The sequence below is a fragment of the Zootoca vivipara genome, chromosome 11 (genome assembly GCF_963506605.1).
Source record: "Zootoca vivipara chromosome 11, rZooViv1.1, whole genome shotgun sequence".
In the NCBI taxonomy this organism is placed as follows: Eukaryota; Metazoa; Chordata; class Lepidosauria; order Squamata; family Lacertidae; genus Zootoca; species Zootoca vivipara.
Window position 1 is genome coordinate 22,857,890 of NC_083286.1, and position 22,246 is coordinate 22,880,135.

The 22,246-nt window shown below is 38.1% G+C and overlaps 1 protein-coding gene across 2 annotated transcripts in view; it reads left to right on the forward strand.

Annotated features, from left to right (window-relative positions):
- The window catches only part of EFNA5 (ephrin A5), a 206,413-nt gene that overhangs the window by 20,072 nt on the left and 164,095 nt on the right, over positions 1 to 22,246 (forward strand). The window lies entirely within an intron of this gene.

Sequence of the window (22,246 nt, forward strand, 5' to 3'; positions counted from 1 at the left end):
AGTCGAAACAAACAAACAAAAATTCCTTCCAGTAGCACCTTAGAGACCAACTCAGTTTGTCATAGGTATGAGCTTTCGTGTGCATGCACACTTCTTCAGATATGTTGTTTATAACACATGGGTTTGGATCTGGAAATCTGCCAGCCTCCCCCCCCACCCCCGGACTGCCTCCCAGAAAGGCTTCTCCAAGGGTCAGAGGAGATGGCTGCTTTGGGGTAGACTCTGGAATGGGAGAGGGACCTGAAGGGGAATGTTGTGTGTGATCAGGGGAGTTAACTTCTTTCTGCTGCCTCCCCATTTCCTCTTGGCCTCCTGTTCCACAGCTCACCCCATTCAGCAGGGTATCCTGACCCTTGTGGGTAGCATTATTGGTGGGCTGCCAAGGAGTTTCTAAGAACTTCAGTTTTGTGCAGCGACTCTCTATGCAATGTAAACCTGAGATGTAGTTTTGTTCTAACACTACATAGGTGAACTGATCCATTTACATTATGCAAATACATAGGTTAAGAAACCCCTATCTGTAATTGGTAATTGATACAGTAGCATTTACATTGGCATGGGTATCTCAGTACATCCTGTCAGGAACACTATGGCAGATGTACATACATAGTTCATTTTGCAGTTAAAATGTTGCATGGCTTATTTACATTACTTTTGCTGCCTGTAATTGATTACATGCCTCCCACACCCCCAATCTTTGCTGAGCAGCAGCAAAATTCCAGTGGTGTTTCCAGACACTCACCCAGTGTTGTGTTTCTTTGGGCACAACGGAGGCTGCTGTCTTTATGAAATATGGTTTATTCACATGCATTTTGAACTGAGTTTATGGAGAGAGAGTTCACAGCATTTACATCCCAAGAGGGGCGTGTCCTTCCAAGCAGTGCAGCAATGGATTCAGAAGCATCCTAAATCCATCCCTCTGTCTCTCTGTAACAGCCTGCTACAGCTAGCCAGCATGTCTGATGCACTTCATTCTGCATGGAGTTCTGTCCACTTCCTGCTCCTTCCCCCCCAGCAACCCCTATTCCCAAAGCATCTACATTGTAAAAGGGTACCCTTTCTTCCTGTGGTGACATTAAGCCCCCCCCCCTGTTACCCTGGCAACCTCCCTTTGTGCCTGGCAGAATCTGGTTTACAACTTCCATCAGCACCATTGCTTCATCTTTCAGTTGAGAAATTTCATATCATATTTTCAGAATCTTAAAACAATTTATATTAAGTGTTTAAGGCTTCCGTCCTATATAAACTTACCTGGGAGCAAGACCATGGACATGATGCAACTTACTGCTGAGTAAACATGCACACCCCTGTCCTGTTCCCTATATGTTCCCTATATATTGTTAAATGACCAGTGTACTTTGGAATAACTTTATAAATGCTGTTTTCCATGTTAACTGATTTAGTCTAATACAGATGGTTGGCATCTATAATAAATCTATTATTATTATTATTATTATTATTATTATTATTATTATTATTTTAGTGTGCAGCTTAGTTTACTGCAGGGATATAATTATAACTGATTCACAGAAAATATTATTTTCCAAATGGATATAGGAAATGACACGAACATATAAATCCAATGTTGGAGGAAATTGGTTTACTGCCATTGAACTTTCTATTGCTGAATATTAATTTTTATTAAATGATATATCCCACTTATTAGACCTAATACCAGCTTATTTTTGTCATCAGAATCCTTCTCTCTCTCTTCTCCCCCTTTCTGGCATGTTATCAGTAATGCCTTTTCAGCGACATGTCTAAATAATTGTCAAAATGGGAGCATTCCCTTGTTTTGATGACTTATAAAATGCATATACAAAAACCCTTGTACTTTTTAAATGGTTGAATCCTTTCATGAAAGTTAATAGAAGATAAAGGAGTGTTGCCAAGTAGTGTTTGTCCGAGGAATTTGATCCAAGGTGTCTGACTGTCTCTAATGGAGGATGACAAGGAAGGTTTTAAGAAGTCATCTCATACATTGTCTTCAAACACAAAAACCTTCCGCCTGCATCTTTCAACTTGCTGCACCTCTTTCTGAAGGAGCCATGAGTAAACTGCTGAATTTTTATTAATCAGCTTACCCTAATGAGATGAAAAGACCTTTTCAAAAGAGTGAGGAAAGAGGATACAGAAAGAGGATACAGAAAGGGGTGGGTTTTTGTTTTTTTGGGGGGCGGCGTGTTTTTACATAAACAACTTATAGGAGCTATGATAGTGGTTGAGGAAGAAACGAGATTTAGTTCTGATTTTGGCTTCTTGGTTTGGTCTTTTCTTGTCTTCTTCACCTAGTTTTAGACTTCCTGCCTCCATATCTAATGAGATCTTTGAAAATACAAGGAAGGTTTAACAAGAGTGTGTATTTTGTGCGCTGTGAGGAAAGGGGAAGCAGCGGGGAGAAAAATACCTTTTGGGAACTGAGGCAAGAAAACCTAAGCTGATAAAACATGACTCTTCCCACCCCCCACCTCCCTCCCCAACAGGAATTGTTTGGATAACTTGCCCTTTTCTAAATTCTTCCTTTCTCTTTCTGCACCCCCTTCCCCTTTTCTCTCTCTTGTCAAGCCTACTTCATAAACGGTAGCAGCTGGAGATCTTTTTAGTGGCATTCAGGGATTACTGCCCTTCAGGATTTTAATAAGCCCTGATGCTTGAAATGCCTGTAAGGGTGCTCTCTGAGACAATTACCATTCAGGACTACGAATTGAGGGCCCTTCAGCAGCCCAGATGGGTGAGGTTCTGCACATGGGCAGATAGTGTTCTATGAACAACAGATCACTGGAGCAAAGAAGGGGAGGGGAAATAAGAGAGGAAAGAAAGAAAGGAATGGGATGGGATGGTGTGTTGTGTGTGTGCACCATACAGCTAATCAAAGATGAATTTGTTAATTCTTTTATAGGTAACCAGATTTAAAACTCAGAACTCTCTAGAAGGATGATAAATTCAGTTACTTGTTTATACAGTTCACAATATGAGTTTGGGGTGTTTTTATTTTTTATTTTACAATTGCAGTTCTCATTAATGGGATGCCTAGCTGAGTTTTCATCTCTTGTAAGAGAGAAATAATCTCCAGGGTTCACAATAAAAATGATTTTCTTCATGCTACAACTGGATAACTACTTTATGGCCTACTCAGAGTTCATTAAGTAGGAACGGATTATTCTTTCACATAAGGAAAAAAGGGAGCATTTTAAAAATCTGTTGTTTTTAGTATAGGGTACTTCAAGAAGATGGTTGTTTCTTTGCTAAAGTTAACTGAGTTAGAACTCTGTGCAGTCTCTTTAGTCAGCGTCCTGTTAGCACACAAGTACTGTATCCTTTTAGATGGGATGAGAACATTTGAAAGCTAGCCTAGTAGTTTTGATCATTATCTTATTGCAGTAGTGACTCCTGAGAGCCACTCATTTTGGCTGCACAGTGCCTCATTATAAAATATAGAGAGTAACTATTAACAGAACATTTGTTCTCCATCTGGAGGGACATATACTACATTTTTAATCGATGAACTTTCTCTTGCCAGAAGAATCATTTTATGCTACTGTTAATTAAGGTTAATATTTGACATGTTTAGCTGAGAAAGACTAATTTCTTTTGGCTGTTACGATATATCCATTATACTTTTTGAAGTAAAAAGTGATTGGAAGTAGTGAATAAGTCTGACTGTAGAGCGAGGATTCATAAATAGATTGACATTGGCTTGTTAAGCTTATGTGTTGTTTACGAGATCCAAATAGACTTTCCCAAATTCCCTTCCACTTCATTGGAATATTTGCCCTTCTTCGTGAATGTGCTGCTTACTCCTGTGTAAATGCTTCCAATAGGTGCACTAACCCTTTTCGTTAACCTGCAGCTCTATTGTTACTTTTTTCATGTAGCAATTTTTAACTTTCAATTTTAAGCTGAATAAGACTTACTCCCAAGCAAGTTTGTAAAGTATTGCTTCTTTTATGCTTCTTTTATCCTTGAGATCTGCAGATAGTAAGGGGTGCATAAATGGAAATAATAATGGGTTCAGAATTGTACATATGTTGAAACTATTATTTAGGAATTGATACATTTAGCTATAACTACTTTTCTTGTTTCACTACTTGCAATATAATTTAGGAAGCTCAGTAATCATGTCACTGTTTTTGCATTTGGTTATGGTTCCCGCAGTGCCCCTGAGCCTTCATTTGTCTCTAAATGTGCCTTTATTTGACCTTAACTCAGTGGCTAAGAAAACATTTGTTACATAGACAATAATACAGCAAGACAGTTGGTTCAACTACAGATAATGTTTCATTAGACTCTTTCAAACTGACAGGCATGGTTGTTTGAATGTTGTCTTATGAAACAGAGAATATCCAGCTCTGTTTTTCCTCCATTCTTTTTTCCAGGATGTTTTCCCATATGCATTGTATCTCATCAAATTTATATAATAATTAGCTAATCAACGTGCACAAAGTTATCAAATATGCAAGGTCCAAGCATGATGTGCTACCTCTTGCTACAATCTGGCATGAAGTAAAAATTTGACATGTCCCAATTTTGCTTTGAACTTGTATATAAGTATTGCATATCCTGCATCCAAACTTCATGTCAAATTTGTTATTTTCTTTTTGATGAAACCTCATATTTTGTTCTCGGCTGTAAATTATTATACAATCATTTACAATAGTAATTTAAAATGGATTACATGTATGCAAACCAAAGTATGTACCAAAAAACAAACAAACAAACAAACAAACAGCGCTGGGACAGTCTTTAATTTAGAAGAGGGCAAGTGAAACACTCAATGATGCTGTATCCACATAACTGGAGGTAAGCTTCATTGAACTCTGCAGAACTTATTTCTGAGCAGACATGTACCAGACTGCACTATTAATGCAAATTTGGTACGGGACACATGTTTTGGACAATCGTTTTCTCTTATTTTCAGCAGTTTCCTCAAGATGATTATTCTGTTTTTGGAGCTGACTTGTAGCAAGTTTAGAATTCAATTTGGGGATTACTAAGGGTGCAGAGGTCCACAATTGTTGGCGTATGTGGCGGGTTTTTGTGTGTGTGCTAGGCATCATTTGTGGCTGCTACTGATTTTTCCTGGCATATGCTGGCACGCTGCAGATGACTATTAAGAGAGAGGCTCTCTCATTTTTGTAGAGCATAAAAATAAGCGACTGTGGGATTGATTCCCACTGTTTGGGATATCTGCTAGGTGTGTGGGTTTTTTTTTTTTGCCTTTTCATAAACTGCAATGGAAACCAGACCTTATGGGTTAGGAATCTCTGTGTTGCTGGGTGTCCTTGCTGGACAGAAGGCTGGGGGCATTTGCCTCTAGACAGCTGATGAGTGAATTTTGTTCATGCCTAGCTAAGGCTCAAACTAGTTGGGGCAATGGCAGACCTATTTCTTTATACATGCCTAATTATATATAAAGCCCAAATGCTCATTTTGATACAAAACTCCAACCTCAACTCCTTGCTTTGTATGAAAATGGGATTTGAATAAAAGTGTCTACCAGCTAGAGATGCAAAACATCTGAAAATTTTGAAGAAATGGAAAAATAAGTGCATTTATTCTTAGATGTGGTGGTTGTAAAGACAACAAATATGGGAGTGGGGTATCAAAATATATTCAACACTTGGGCTGCAATTCTCTACATACATAATCTTAAGTGTAAATTCTATTGACCACAATAGTGTGTCCTTCTCAGTAGACATATTCTGAACTGCATTGTTACTCTCTTACTAATTCTAATCTTGGTTTACTACTTTGTGAGCATAAATGTGTATGTATGGTGCACATAAATTGTCCAGTTTTATTATTTGTTTTTAATGTAAAATTATAAACGGTCTTTCCCCCCCCCTTTACTTACACAATAAATAGAAATGTGTGCAGTGATGTAGCTCAAAGTATGGTACCCAACTTGTTGGCACCCATCTGTCTTGAGAGACCACGGATTGTGCCTAGGGGTGAAGTCAAGCAACACCTCTCTAGGGCACAAACCGGGAAAGCATATACAGTATGGATGTCCTGGGCTGTCCAGACAACAAGACCCCCATCTTAGGCTTGTGGATATGATCCAAAGGGAAGCAGAGCAATATGTTTGGCACCAGCTTGGCTGCAGGAGTTGCAGGAAGGTATCCTACGTATCGTACTGGGTGCCATCCAACTGTCTTAGGAACTGTGCTTCGGATTTGTGTAGGCTTTACTTCTTCGCCCTTTCTTCGCCCAAAGATATCCTGCAAGGCAGCAGACGTTTAGAATCAGAGTTTTCCTTCTAGATGGGCTACCTTTAATTATGGGAGAATCTGAGGCAAGTGACAAGATGAGAGGCAGCATCTTGTACAATGATGGTAGCCTTCCAAGTTTCCACCATGCTGCAGGGGTTGCTCCTAATAACTGGAGATGTTTTGTATTATGGAGTTCCCCTTCCCCCAGACCATACCCTAAGTGTATTACTTGTTTAGTAATACATTAAAACACCATAGTAATTTAAATCCCTCACCCCTCCCAAATACCTTGGTGAAAACTGACAGTAACAATATTATATTAAATATATTTCATAAGTGGTTTTTTTAAACATCTCAAGTCTTTGTAAAGTTCTTACTACTGCTTTCTCATTTTTAAAAAAATCTTTTAGTCCTTTCCCTCTCCTTCCACATCATGTCTAGTTTGTCTCTAATTTTCATCAAGCATTTTTCTTATTTATAACACGTCACCAGTTGGTTATCTTCCTTTTTGCCCCACTAGCCTTTACAAGTATGAGCAATAAAACTTTCCCCCATTCTTGCTGTATGTCTTTCAAGTGACTTGCATCTTTCTTTCACCTCTCAGTTTCTGAAACTGTTAATTGCAATAATCTAAAACTGATGAGATGTCTCATTTTATTCTGAAGAGAAATGAGTACTTTCTCTGTAACATCTTTATGATATCATGAGAATAACTCTGGAAAATTAGGCGATATACACTGATTCTTGGCAAACAAGAAATCTCCCCTTATTTAAACATAAGTTTAAGGGGTATTTATTATTTTCCTCCCATCAGAGTTTATTGGATTGTTGTCATTCTGCATTTTCCCCCCATTTCTGTACTGGTGAATTGAGTTTGAGCTGTGATTTGCTTGACAGTATATACCACTGCCAGATGCTAGAAGCTTTAATGTAGTCTGGGAGCTGTGCTACAGTATTTGTCATTCTAGATGCTTTGAGCTGAAAGGACTTTCTATAACCTGAATAGATTCAAACTTCCCAGACTTGCCACTTCTACCGATGTCTTCTGTAGTCTGCTAATTATTAATTGAAGTTCCTTTTTAAAATTTATCTTGATGGTTTAGCTGCTGCCGTTTCATTTTAAGGGGATGTAAAGTAGCTTTAATAATAATAATAATAATAATAATAATAATAATAATAATAATAATAATAATAATTTATTTATACCCCGCCCATCTGGCCGGGTTTCCCCAGCCACTAGATAATTGTTTTATTATTTGTTGTTTTTGTTGTATTTTATGACATTTTGTACACTGCCTTGAAGAGGCAATTGTGCCCTAAAAGCTGTTAATAAATATAGTGACTTCTTGTTTCATATAAACTTTAAGTTTGTAGAGGAACATGGGATGAGAAATTACACTGTTTTGTTAAAAAACAACAACCAAACCACCCAGTGCAATCATGAATTTTATACTTTAATTTATTTAACAAGATTTATATATTGCTTAATTCTAAGAAAACCTTCAAGTGGTTTAGTTGCTTGAAGAGACTGCTAATAATGTTGACTAGGCAGCACAAGTAGAGGGGGCGGTGGGGGGCTGGTGGGGGATGAATGGAAGAGGAACGACAAGACCAGATGTCACTCCTCTCTTATTGCACACATACAATTGAAGTAGTTCTTTTAAAATCTCAGTATAAAAGAGCAATTGCTTTTATAGTTGTTGCATCTTCTGTCAAAAAGCTAAAAAACCCAATAACCACAAAACAACTGCCAGTTGATTAAGGTTTATTTTAAAAATTAAACTAACGTATATTTAGGAAATACAATGCTAATGAAGGTTGCACAGCTTAGGTAAACTTTTGTTCAAGAGTCTTAAATATTACTCTTAATATCTTCATCAACTCTGACTCAAGTAATGCCTCTTCAGTTTAAGAGAAGAAAATTAACCTTGGGCAATGCTTTTCTTTCAGGTTTTCATTTCAGTTGCCCTTTTGGTATGTTTGAATAAATGTGGATTAGTGGAAAGCACTGTAAATCAGATTTCACTTGTATTTCACTTACTTATTTGTTTAGTTATTGGCTAAACTGTGGTAAAAAATATTTTAAAGCATCTACACGTCATTTCCTCAAAACCTGCCATGATTCCCTTGTGCTTCTGGGTTTGTCAGATTATTAGCCTGTGATGGAGGAGATAAAGCATTTCCTTGTATTGAATTTGAGCACGCTCTGTGCTTTGGGCCGAATTAAATATTAAAGGCTGTTTGCGATCTTACAGACAAGCAGGGCAGGCAGACTTTGGCACGCACATGGAGAATGAAAAAAAGAAAATCCCAAGAAAGCAAGGTGAAGATATTGGTGGACCCTCTGATCTGGGTGACTCCTTCGTATTCTTTGGAAATACTTGCCTCCTAATGGAAATACTTGTCTGAAAATGAAATTAACAGTGGAGTCCTGTACTTGCCTGCCCAGAAGTAAGTTTTGTTGAGTTCAATGGGACTTACTCCTAAGGAAGTGTATATAGGATTGCAGCCTAACACAACAGGAATAATTAAATTGCCTTAAAAAGCATGTGTGCTACTTATTGTTTAGTTTTGGGTAAATCTAGTGTTTGGAGTTTTTTGTGGAATTAGTAGGGTCCATATAAACAATTTACTTATGTGACTTTGGGTCAACAACACATAACGTGGGATCTCTGTGTTTTTAATTTTTAAAAGAGGCTGAAGGATCTTCTGATTTGAATCAGGGTCCTAGTTCAATAGTGAGGGACAGTATAACACAGGCATCCCCAAACTGTGGCCCTCCAGATGTTTTGGCCTACAACTCCCATGATCCCTAGCTAACAGGACCAGTGGTCGGGAAAGATGGGAATTGTAGTCCAAAACATCTGGAGGGCTGAAGTTTGGGGAATGCCTGGTATAACACATCATGGTTGTGGCCCTGATCCAGATTAGCCTTCTGGAGCTGCTGTTGGCCATGGAAGGACAAACCTGGAGACTTCAACAGCCCTAGGAAGAGGCTGTTGCTGTTTGTGAGTTCTCCTGTTGTACTGCCATCAGTGGCATAGGAAGGGGTGGCGTGGGGGTGCAGGCTGCCCCAGGTGTCATCACTGAGGGGGGGGGGTGACAAAATGGCAAAAATATGTGTTTTTAAAATAGGAAATTCCCATCGCGAAAAAAGGTTTTAAGTGCTTATGCTCACAATGTTAAATAAATAAACCAGAGAATAACACTTGCAACTGTAAGTATCTTATTTTTCCTTCTTTTAATAATTTCAATGTGTGTGACAAGACATTTTCCGCACGGGGTACCACCTGACCTTGCTACGCCACTGACTGCCATCAGAATTATAAACATCCCTAACTCATGAAGCTGTGTGTTGGCTTTTAAAATGCTTGTGAACTGTGTAGCAGTTTGTTTTATCACTACACCAGCCTTTGGGGCACCGGTGTCTGCCCCACCTCCACCATGGAAGGCTAGCATTGGCCCCATAAGCAACAGGAAGAGCACACTGTCAAAGAAATCTAGTGTGACAGACCTATTTGCTAAGAAGGCATTTAGGAATATGTTGCTAAAGTGGACATGTGTTAACTTTACAGTGGAGTTTTTATCCTTTGCAGGCCTTGCTGTGTACAGTCACCTTGTTCATGGGCTTTCTACTAACTCCTTTCATCCCATGGGTGGCTGGCTTTACAAATTCGGTCTTGTCTGTCATTCTCTCTATGTGGAGTTTAGTGGAAATGCATTTATATTACTTAATTAGAAACTTTGCCTTTACTGAACCCTCTCACTATGTGGCTGTCTATTACCTAAGGCTTAAAAACCATGATAATTACTACGTCTATAAAATGCCTCTCATTACAACACATAAAAATGTGTTGGATTAAAGGGAATGCTAAGAGGGGGATTGTTTGCTGTATTCCACTCAGCATAAAATAAAAGGTAGATAAAAATAATTAAGCATTGTACTGAGTAGAATTGTTAGCATACAAGAAGGGCCATCTCAATTTTTCTGTATTTGAAAGGATATTGATAAAGGTCAGTGGATTGCTCTGTAGTGGAAGCGCATTTGTGCATATGCCAAATCCATATGTGCAGTCGGCCAGCTTCTTGTCTGTTTTGCAACAGAAATGTCCTTTATATTGTTTCTCAAAGACTTCATGAAACATGATTGTATTGGGAAATTAAGTATAACTGGCTTCGCTAGATTGAGGCAATATTCTTGGTTGGAGTATATTAGTGCATATAATTCTGGGATACACGTGAAGCATGTGAAATGGCCTCGAAGAAACACTATAATGGGTTAAGCAAGCCCTAGCATGTACCAAAAAAAGAAAAAGAAAAAGGCTTTGTTATGTTCATAATGAAAAAGGTTTAAATCTCTCTCTGATTATGAGCTTCTGTACAACCTGTTCTCCTGTTGCATTGAAGGTGCCGCTTGAAGATAAATCTAACAAGAAGAAATGTGAAGTCCCTTTTCCTTAATTACAAATAGTTAACCGACAGCAAATAATGGAAGGGTTTTGTAGGAAAAAAGTGCATGATTGTTTATTGACTCTGGCCATGGTGATTGGTGCTGTCATATGGATGCCATTAACTTTTTCTTCCTTTCCAAGTAACTACTACTGCTCCATTTGAAATTGGCATGGTGAAACCCCAACTCTTCCGGAAGCCATGCTTCATAAACATAACCCCCCAATCTCCCCCACCCACCCACATACATTCTTTTTTTGGGTGTGTGTGTGTGTGTGTGTGTGTGTGTGTGTGTGTGTGTGTAAACCTAATGTTCTTCAAGTTCTTAGCATTCCTCTTTTCTCTTTTATTCATTCCCCGCTCGAACCTCACTTATGAAATAGATCTGTCTGATGGAACTCCATAGCAGCAGGGCTTGCAGCCTCCTTATTCAGAATGAATTTTACTGAAGCGTGAACTGTACTTTTCAAATGGAAACATTCCATTTGCGATGTCATGTTATTAGTGGATTTCAAAAGCAAACAGAAAGTGTAATTTAAATCTATCCCTCTCAACTGCACTTCATTATAAATATCCTCAAGTTGTTTTAAAACAACATGAGCTGTAGCTACCCTGTGCTTCTTGCTGCAAGCTGCTCGTATTGAAAATGCTGAATCATGAAAATGGTGTGTGTTTCTAATGAAACCATGTGTGTTTCAGAACTAATCCTACATTATTTCAGTCTTGTTCTTCTGTTACCTTTTGTCTGAGCAAGACCCTTATTTTGAGCCTTTTTAAAAAACACAATTTTAGGGTACCATTGCACTATGAATCATTGGCATAGCCCAGAATCCTCTGTTAAAAACAAGATTTATTCAGAGTTTGGAAACCATACTTTTTGTACACATTGAAATTTCAAGAATGAGCTCCATGTGCAGAATAAGAATGGTTAATGTTAATGCTAAACACTCCCTTGCTCCAAATATGGCTTCTTGGAGAAGCCTTGGTTGTGTTCTGATATATTGGATAGCAGTACATGAGTTGTACTGAAGACTATCACATTTCTTTTGTTTCCCATTTTTGTGCTATCTCACAGTTTTGCTTTTGTGGTGCAAGTGTATTGCAGATTTCCTAGATAGCATTTGGCCCCTTTCAGTTCCAAAATAATGGAATCTGCTGTTTGAATAATTTTCTAACAAAATTTACAGTTTAATTTTTGCCAGGTCAATCATTTGCAGTAGCCTTAAGGGCTAAATTATGTAGTGGTCATATCCACCTTTGATTTGGGGATCTGTTTGTTCATTAGGAGACTTGAGTCTTCTCTAGCAATGAGTTGCATTCCAATAGCTTCATATCAGTGGTAAAAGGAACATGGCACGCATGTGTTTAAATTATTTACACTCATAATCGGCCTTTATGTTACATTTTACATTGCCGAGCCAGGCCTCAGTTATTCTAGTGCATAATTGATGGTGCTCAGAAGTGGAAAAGTTAGAAAAGCAGAAGTAATTTGATGCGAATGTGCAGTGAGGCAGCTCCAGCTGGTATAGCCTATCGAGGCCGAGACACAACAGGATTGCGTGTGCATGCCCACCAAGGGAAAGGCATCAGAAGTAACAGGTCTTGATTCTAGCATCTTGTTGGGAGTTACATTTAGGGGGTGAAGGGGGGTGAAGGAGTCAGCACTTCTGACTTTTTTCTGCCATCATATGACTAATGGAAAAACTGGGAAGATGTAACAATTGGCTTTAAACTAGTATTAGAAATTGTTTATTCCAGTTGTGGCTAGTTTATTCTCAAATTAATTAACAACTGGAAATAATTAATGGCAACTGAATTCATCTAATCCCTTTATGCTTTGGTTGTGAGGACAATAACATAATGGCCTACTTACTACTAACGACTTCTCAAAAAGGACATTATACCACTGATGGCATGGCCAGAACCTATGAATATGTCTTATATGGAACCATTCATTAACTTATTTATAAATGAAGACATCAATGCACTGTATCTTGATAGCTGCATGCTGAAATCGTAGGCATATTTACATGTCTGGAGCAGAGGGCATGTTAAGGCTTAATATTAATAATTCTTTTAACTAATTTTTAATACTATATTTTCATATTGTCATCCACCCTGGGAATGTATGGTAAAAAGGATGGGTAAGAAATCAATTTAATAATGATAATGATTATATGAATCTTACTACAGTATAACAAAAGCCAAAGATTAAGGAGGCAACTCATAAATTTTATCTTCAAGGAGAATCAGTGTAATTTTAGGACACATAATCCCCCCCCCAATTTTTATTCTTTAGAAAAAAATAAAGAGTACTCCTTGAATATTATTCACCTCTAAACTATTTTGAAGCCTGTGCTGAAAACTAAAGTTGAAGTGAATCTCTGTTGTTGACTATGAACGGCAGGAAAAAAATCATTCCAGTTGTATTCTGTGCTGTCTCTGCATAACCAGAATAAGCCCTTGCAAGTCCCACTGTGTAGCCTCAAAATCTTATAGCAGGCACGTCCAACAGGTAGATCGTGATCTACCGGTAGATCACTGGACGTCTGTGGTAGATCACTGGTAGATCAGTGGCTCCCCCCAAAGAAGCTGAACAACTTGGGCTCCCCTAAAAAAACTCAACATTTTTGACCTTCACCCCCCCCCCCAAAACGGGCCTTCCCTCTTCCCTAAAAGAAGCTCAACAAGTTTGACCTGAACCCCACACAACAGGGCTTCCCTCTTCCCTAAAAAAAGCTCAACGACTTTGACCTGAACCCCCCAAAAGGGGGTAGATCACTGCCAGTCTTTAACTCTGTAATTAGATCGCAGTTTCTTGGGAGTTGGCCACCCCTGTCTTATAGAGTGCCCTCTAGAAGTCCCGTTTCAGGAGCAGAAATCCAGTTTGAGGTGTTCACGCAAAAACATCTTTGTTTTTGAATACTGTACTGAAATAGTAAGTAAATTTAGTGCTTTAATAGAGACAATGAATAAGAAACAGTTGTTTTTAGGAATTGACAAGGCTCTGGGTTGTGATTTCCAGCTACCATGTTGCAACCTTGAAATTATTATTTTTCAGTAGATTTGTCTTTCACAGCTAAATACCATTTTGATTTTAAAAACCATCTACTGGAGACCTCATAATGAATAGAGCCACTCTCAACTCGTGAAAATAAATGCTGATACTTAAATATATCTGATAAGATGGTATCTCCATTTTAATTATGTGGAATACATGATGGGAATAATTAAACAGGTCTTGCTTGCTTTTTGTTTATATTTTTAATGTAAGCTGATGCATTTGTATAATTTGGTACAATGTGATAACACTAAGAGTTAGCAACTAATCATTATGAATTTATATCCTAAATATGAAGGGGTATGTGTTAAGGAAACCATACTATTCTAAACTCTATGTCTGCTTGGATTACCTTTTTACACAGAGGTAGTATTAATACAGGCATTTGTATGCTAAATGCTCCCTCTGTGACAATTCTTCAGGTGATAAAGTGGCTAATAACTTTTATTATTTCTGTGCTGTGAAAATGAATGCTTTGTTCTCCGTTTGCTGGGAAGAATAGTGTAGAGATCCCAGATCAACTTATCCCCATGCTTTAATAATCTTGCCTCATTAACATTTCCTGTATTAATTCTGCCAAGTAAAACAAACAAACGAATACCAGTGGAGAACAATGAAGGATGAGTAAAAGAAATAATACAAAGATTATTGCAATACTAAAAATGGCAGGAAAAGGTATATGACATGATATTTCACACAGAAAAGACAGCCTCATAACATTTAATGAAGCAATACAAATCCTTTCAGCTTCTCTGATGGTGGTGCTATAAAATATCTTAATAAGCTTTTTTATTATAAAAGGCATCTCTGACGTTTCAAAATACTGGCTGTTGTAGTATTGCATGAAGGATGAAGTAGTATGAATACTACTTCTTTAGTTGCATGGACTAAAGAAGTAGTATGCTGTGCATCGCACATCAAACTGAGGCTTAGTACTGTATTAATAACCAGTAGATGTGTGTTCCACTTGCATTGTAACAATAGCACACAGTGCTCCTATTTTCTGTCTAACAGGCAGCAATCCTCTTTCACCCACAAGGCATTTCCTATTTAAAGTTACCATTTTGGGGAAAAATATATCTCTATACTTATCACATCTGCAACACAGTGTACATAACTGCTGCTTTTTGTTCTGTACTTCCACTGTGGCTGGGTGTGGGCCGAGTGCATTGTTAATACTGTCCACCTGATTGCTCTAGGTAACGTCTCATTACTTATTGGCACTTATGAGACCATAGGGATATGTCCTACTTTCTGATCTCTTTCTCCAAAAGGGTTGAGCTGCTGGTTGCAAACAAGGAGATCAAAGCCTTTTGTGTGCCTTTGTTGGGATTGCTTTTACTTAAACACACGCTTCTTCTCTGGTAGGGGTTATAATTCTGTTCCTGAGACATGTTCTGAGCCTAAATTGTTATTGGCTAACTACATTGTATGTAATGCTGCCTCTTCACCAATGGAAGATGGGAGGCGAGGCGCTTGGAATGTGAGAAAGGCTACTTTTACCTCTTTGCCTTTCCCCTTATAATCCCTATCTCTCATTCTGATCTGAAGGGTGCTTTAACCTCTGAAGCAGATGGGTTTTTTGTGGTGGTACTGGGGAGGGAGGAGGATGCAGGGAAGAGGGTGAATATAAAAAAAATCTGTTAATAATCTGATCCACAGATAAAGCCTCTGCTGGCTCAATTACCCTTCTGTCAGTAGAGGGACACCATTTAGTAACACCCCGGTTTGATTCTGTGGTCCCACTAGAATGGGGAAAAGTATGGTGGCTTCTTCAAAACTACAAAACATTGGGGGATACAAGTTTATGTGGTTACAAGCAATGGTTGTGCTCCTAAACATAGACTGATCTCCCTGCAGGAAAGTGCATTATTCTTTATATGCTTTTATGGGTATTAAAGTTTGATGGCCTGTTTTAGTGATATCATAGTTTTATTATCTCGTTATCCATTAAAAATGTTCAATAATGTCCCTAGTTTGGTTTAGACTATCATCTGAACCCAGTCTCATTGTTTATCTATGTCTATACTAATCATATACTAAAGATGGAGGGCACAATGAGAAGGGGATGACAGAGGACGAGATGGCTGGACAGTGTTCTTGAAGCTACAAACATGAGTTTGACCAAACTGCGGGAGGCAGTGGAAGACAGGAGTGCCTGGCGTGCTATGGTCCATGGGGTCACGAAGAGTCGGAAACGACTAAATGACTAAACAACAACATACTAATCATGAGTGGGATTGTCTTATGGTTTATGGCTTGTGGTTTGTCCAGGAGAGCTATACCATGAGCCCACTAAACATCACACTAACTCAAAATGTGGCACAGTTCAGCACAGTGTGGCAGCAAAACAGCCAGAATGGTGTTAAAGCTCCGTTCATGGAGCTTGGATGTTCTGGTGAAGCTATTGTTTGGCTTAGCGTGTTTTCAAACCAAACCATTGTGTGTTCTGCAAACTGCTGAAAGCTAACAGACTCCATGATGTCTAACTTCTCACTCTTTAAATAAGAACTGACGGCTAAAAATCAGACTAGAATTAGTCAAAAATGATAATATTAAAATCAGTATTAATCTTCTGAAACATGTTTGAATATAGATCCAAAAAGCTGTATGTAAAACTAATCATGCCATTCCACAAAACTGCTAAGTACTTCCATGTTTTGAATGTATTACTGTCTTGAAAAGGGCACTTGAAAGATGGCCTATGAAGAATTAAAATTTTCAATGACTAGGTTGTTGTGATGTGAAAAGCCTTTGTTGTGTAAATTTTCTATAAGGGGCTCCCAGAGGTAGTGTGCTATGGGTGGTTGATGCTCTGCTTTAGAATATGCACAACAGCCTGAATGGAGAAGCTGGATCAGAAAAAGTGGCACAGCTACTGTTGTGTCAAAACAACTATGCTAGCAATAATCCTCTGGAAGAGGAAGTAATTCTTCTTGAAGTGCTTTGTTCTTCAGTTCTGCCATCACTGCTGGGACCTGTTAATCCACACCGGTGGAAGAGGTTATATTGTTTCCCACATTTCACTATCTGTGTTCTTCCTAGTGAAAATGATACTATTTAGGAAGGAGTTGGAAGTTACTCAGTGACATTTTAGGAAGGCGTAAGAAACATAGTATTCGGTCTTTGTTTCCTGTTATTCCAAACTAGGGATTATAAAAATCACATATCTCAAAGGCAATTGTGGTGTCAGATTTTGGATTTCCTCATAACAGATGGGCTTGCTATATTCACGTAGAAACGTCCGCAGGAAAGTTATTACTAAATTGTATTTCATTTAAAAGTACTTAAAATAATTTGTGCCAAACCTTACCTGTGCTTACGCTTGTTACATCAGTATTGTTATATTTCGCTTTCATAAACAGGGATATTTAATTTTGAAGTGTGTGCATGAATTAGACCGTGTTATATGCTAATAAACCCATTGTCAAAATGTGCTCATACAGCAAAATACTGAAAATAATATTTCTTGTATGTAAAGCTTATGGGTATTTTTCTGCACATGAATTATATTCTTGCATGTTAACATGTAACCACTGCAGGACTGATTTCAGCCTCTTTAGCTCCTACTTATGGAGTACAATTCATATTTACATTTATTTGGTTGCCATTTCTAATGGATTTGCTATCTGCAAGGGAACTTTTTATTTTTTATTTATTTTAGCCTTACATACTTATCCTCGTAGTTTTCTTATGATGTCTCACTGGAAATATATACAAACCATTATGGAATTTACCTCGTTTGGATGAAGTGGACATTCAGGTAACACATATTTGGAGAGGAGGGAAACACTAAGTGACACATTCTGCATCCTGGATGCCAGCAAATGTAGAGAGCCTTGTGAAATGTTGCCAAGATGGACCGTTGACAAAGCCCAAACCACTTGTGTATCAGTGTGATATTTTTGTAATGGTGTCACCTCCACTCCTTGCCATTTCAACTGTTAGACTCACTCAAGCATCAAATCTTTCCGTGCTCTTCAGGCTTGTCTATGCACGCAATCTATACAGAGTGAATGCGCATTGGTTCAGAAAGTTCCACCTCCCCTATAATTCAGAAATTAGGCAGCTTAAGGTACAACTGGGATTGGAGAGTTTCCAAATTTCTCTTAATTTCTTAGTTCTTAATAACTTCCATTATTTCATTTGGTCATAATGGAATCTACTTTGTCTAGAAAGAATGTTGCCAGCAAAACTGCACAGTACTTGGAATCATAGGTTTGTAGCACTGGAAGGGACCCTGCAATGCAGGAATATGCAGCTGTCCCACATGTTATCAGCACCAAGCTCTAACCCAGTGTTTCCCAACCTTGTGCCTCCAGATGTTTTGGGACTACAACTCCCATCATCCCTAGCTAGGAAGACCAGTGGTCAGGAATGTTGGGAATTGTAGTCCGAAAACAGCTGGAGGCACAAGGTTGGGAAACACTGCTCTAACCAACTGAACTATCTGGTAGAAAGAAAATGTTTTCAAGAATTCGGTTCCACATAGGTGGGAGCAAAGTGCAGCAAAATTTATTCCTTTCAAGTTCCATACAGCCTAACATCACATAGAATTTCCTGTTCCCATAATTATTGGAACTTCGTTGTCCTACTTTTGTTGCTATAGAACTGTGATTGTTATGATTACGTGTTCTTATTGGGCTCAGTTACTTTGATTGTGCATTAAAGGATGCACAGTTTCCAAGAAAACATTTATATGGCTGCCAAGGAAAGCGAGAGAGAATAGAAAGGATAATTAAAAAGGGTGTGTGTGTGAGAGAGAGAGAAGAGTTGAACATATTTAAACATCTGCCTGGATAGTGTAGTATAGCACATTAAAAAAGGCAGCTAAAGTTGACCCCTCATTACTTAGCTTATCTTGTTCTGATGGAGCACAGGAAGAACTAGTTCATCTACCAGAGACAGTGTTATTTTGCAAGAATAATTTATTGTTTTTTCCCATCAGTCAATTTTCTTTCAAAACTGATTTAGAAGTGCTTATAGAAGATTCTAAACTATAAATTTTCATTGTTGCTCTCCAGCTTTCCAGCATATAGTGCTTTTTGAAAAGTTATGTTTAGTGTCACTTTATGAATGGATCTGCGTTGCATTCATAAGTTTTGATAACATGGTAAACTTACAAATGTCTTTTAGGTATAAATTGCCTTTTAAGATTAGCAAAGAGTTGGCAGTGCCACTGATCTCATGTGGTTTATTTAACTTTAGGAGATTCGCCTGACTGCATTTAGATCTGTAAGAGGGCAGAAAGGTTTAGCAAGCATTGTTGCAATACTATATACAATTGTTAATGCCCAAAGTGCATTTAAATAAAGGCTATTTATTCATAATAGTGTTAGGTTTCTGTAAACAAGCACATTAAATATCCTGTTGATGTGTTCAAATTTGAGTAATTCTCTTTGGTAAGAATTCTTTTTAAAAAACAATAAAAACACAACAAATAATATTTTTGGTAACCAGGAAATAGAATTGCAGTAATGGAATCTCCCTGCCCCAGGTAAACTAGCCCAAACCAACTTTTTCCCCTTTCCCTTTCCTTTAGTAGCTTAGTCCTCAGTGTCTTGTATGAAAGATTCTTCAAACATGACGAGTTCCCAATTTGGGATAATATCATCTTTGTGAAGAAAAATACATGTATAGTCTTGGATGAAGAATAGCAGACTGTTCCTTTTGCTACTATTAAAAAGTGTGTTATAGCCAATTTTTAAAGTATTCTTCATGCTTCATGCCAAGCCAGCATTGCATAACTTGAATGCAACAATCTCAATTACTGCAGGCTTTCAGAGATACAGTTTAATTGCAATAGAATTGATACGGGTGTCAATTATTTGCTTCTGTGATGATGCAAATGACATCCTATTTCTTCTTGCGTATTGGCTTTGCTGTTGTAAGAAGCACAATCAGCTACTGTAGTTGTTCATGCTTTAGTGTGGAATGCTGTAGTTTAACTTCTCCTTCCCCCTGTGTCTGTGAAAAGCTGTTCTGGAGGGTTAGGGAACCTTTTGGAACATTGTGGGAAGTGAATTGAAGGGCTGCATGTTGGATCTCTAAAAACTGTATTATTCCCCCTTTTCTGCTGAGAGCCTCTGCTGCATTAGAGCCTATTCTGTGATCTGAAGAAGCCCTTACATTTGTGGAAGAATGTGTCTGGAGGCAAATTTATATTCTAATGCCCAATCTCTGATATCTTGTTGCGATGCTATTGTGATGTTATTGTGTTCAGAATTAGCTATAGGTTTTATGCAAACTGACATACTCGATTAATCAAAAATATATTTTCTACTTAAGAGAGCATTATTAGTTGCCATAATAAATTGGTTATACTCTATAAGGTGCTACAATACTTTTTATAGTTTTTGCTGCAAGAGCAAAAACAGCTATGCCTCTGGAACTTAGTGCAAAAATACCTGTTTTTTTGACATAGGCATTATCCAATTGCAACATGCATTCTCTTGACCATTAAACAATGTATTTGTATTAACAAATAATAGCCTACTGTGTGAAATGTTGGCAGATACATCTGTTAGGATTCAAATGTTACATAGAAGTGAGCAATCTTTCCACTTTGTCAGAACCCTTTTTTGGACTGATGGTAAGCAAAAATATGTTTGGGCTGGAGGAGGAACCTGGCTATAATATTGATGCCCCCAAACCTGCTGTTTGCATTAGTCTTAAACGGAATGTAGGAAGAGATTGTAGAGTTAATTTGATTGGACTGTGCTAATTGCAAAATATATTTCAGGTTGTGTTGAGTGCTGCTGGGATAAAGAAACAACCAATAGTTGCCACCCCTCTTGTTCAAAATATAAACTTGAATCTGTCTTCAGCACTAGGTGGAAACACACAGCTCCCCTGTGGAACAGAAAACAGAAGTAAAGCAAAACGAGACATATTTTATATTAACAAATCTGTATATTAATTTTAGTTGATGTGCCTAGGAAACAGTCAGTAGAATCCAAATTCAGTAGCATTACTTTGTGGTTGTTTGTGAAGGGCATGTAGCTCCCAAAAGTTAATTGCCATTTTTAGGTGTCGAAGGCCTTCTTCCTCTATTTTTTGTAACCCCTTTGGTATTCTCTAAAGAATTGGTAGGGTAATATTGTAACCAACCAAAATGTCACAAAAGTGTGGGAAGCTTTCAAGTTCTCCATAAATCTTCTCCAGGCTTGACGTTACACAAAAAGAACAAGATACTACCCAAACAAAGATACCTGATGTTCATATATTTTAATCGCCACGATACTCTCATTTTCCAGTGTTGAAACTAGGATTTTCTCCACTATGGTAAACATTGCCGTGAGTTTAACATGCTGAACATTTTTTGGCGATATTGCTAGTGATGAGTTGCATAAGTGCCCCCGCCCTGACCCCAGCACACAATATTTCACATTTTAAAGTGGCCTTTGCAGGTAAGCACTGCCTCAATATGCAGCTCTAATGTGGAAGTTTTTTCCTTAGGGGATATTGGCAAATGCCAGCACACATATATACTTGACTCCTGGCAGGCACTTCTGAGGAGGCAAGAGACGGGGAAAGCTGCAGAAGCAGTTTTTGAATATTAGGATCCATTTTGATAAATATTAGTAACTTCCACTGCTATTAGCCATAATGCAAAAGTAAAAATTACTAAGCTTTTGTCAAAGGGTATTTTTTATCGGTTTTTAAATCAGAAACAACTCAATTTACCACCACAGATAACAGAGAAATTACCCAGATCTGGTAACAGAACACTTTCAACAGAAAACCTTGCACATGAGGTAGGGGATTTTCATTTACAGTGGTACCTCAGGTTAAGTACTTAATTGGTTCTGGAAGTCTGTACTTAACCTGAAGCGTACCTAACCTGAAGTGAACTTTCACACTGAAAGTAATGCAAAGTGGTTTAATCCGTTCCAGACGGGTGTGCAGAGTACTGTACTTAAATTGAAAGTACTCAACCTGGAGTGTACTTAACCCGAGGTATGACTGTAATAAATAAACTGAAGAGTAAGGAGCAAATCAAAACTGTTTCCAGATTTCCAGGGATACTGTCAAGAACTTTTGTTGTAGATGATGGCCAGTATCATATGTGACGAAGTTCCACCATACAGCATGAAATGCATTAGGTTTAGCAGTACCTTTCAAAGAACGTAAACGATAAGATCTTGTTTTGTTGAAAGAGAGAGAGTCCACATATTCCTCTGTCGTAGAGGCAGATCCAGGTTCTGTGAAGACTTCCCTTTTTGTGCGATTGATTGTCAACCCACCACTAATAGTGGTGAGGTTCGGATCGGATTCTTAATGTTAGCTATTTCTTCTCTAAAAGTCCTGTTTTGCAAAAGGTTTAACTGTTGGTTACACAACCTTCCCCCCTTGCAAGGCTTCAATTTTTGTTCTAGTTCAGAAGCTTATGTGCTTCTCTTCTTCAGCATTGCAAAGCGTCCCTGGCAATTTTAAGAAATAGCATTGTTAACGCCACGGGTACAGGTCATTTTCATTGGAGGATGCAATGAAATGGAATGAGGGAATTTTAAAAGTATTCCAT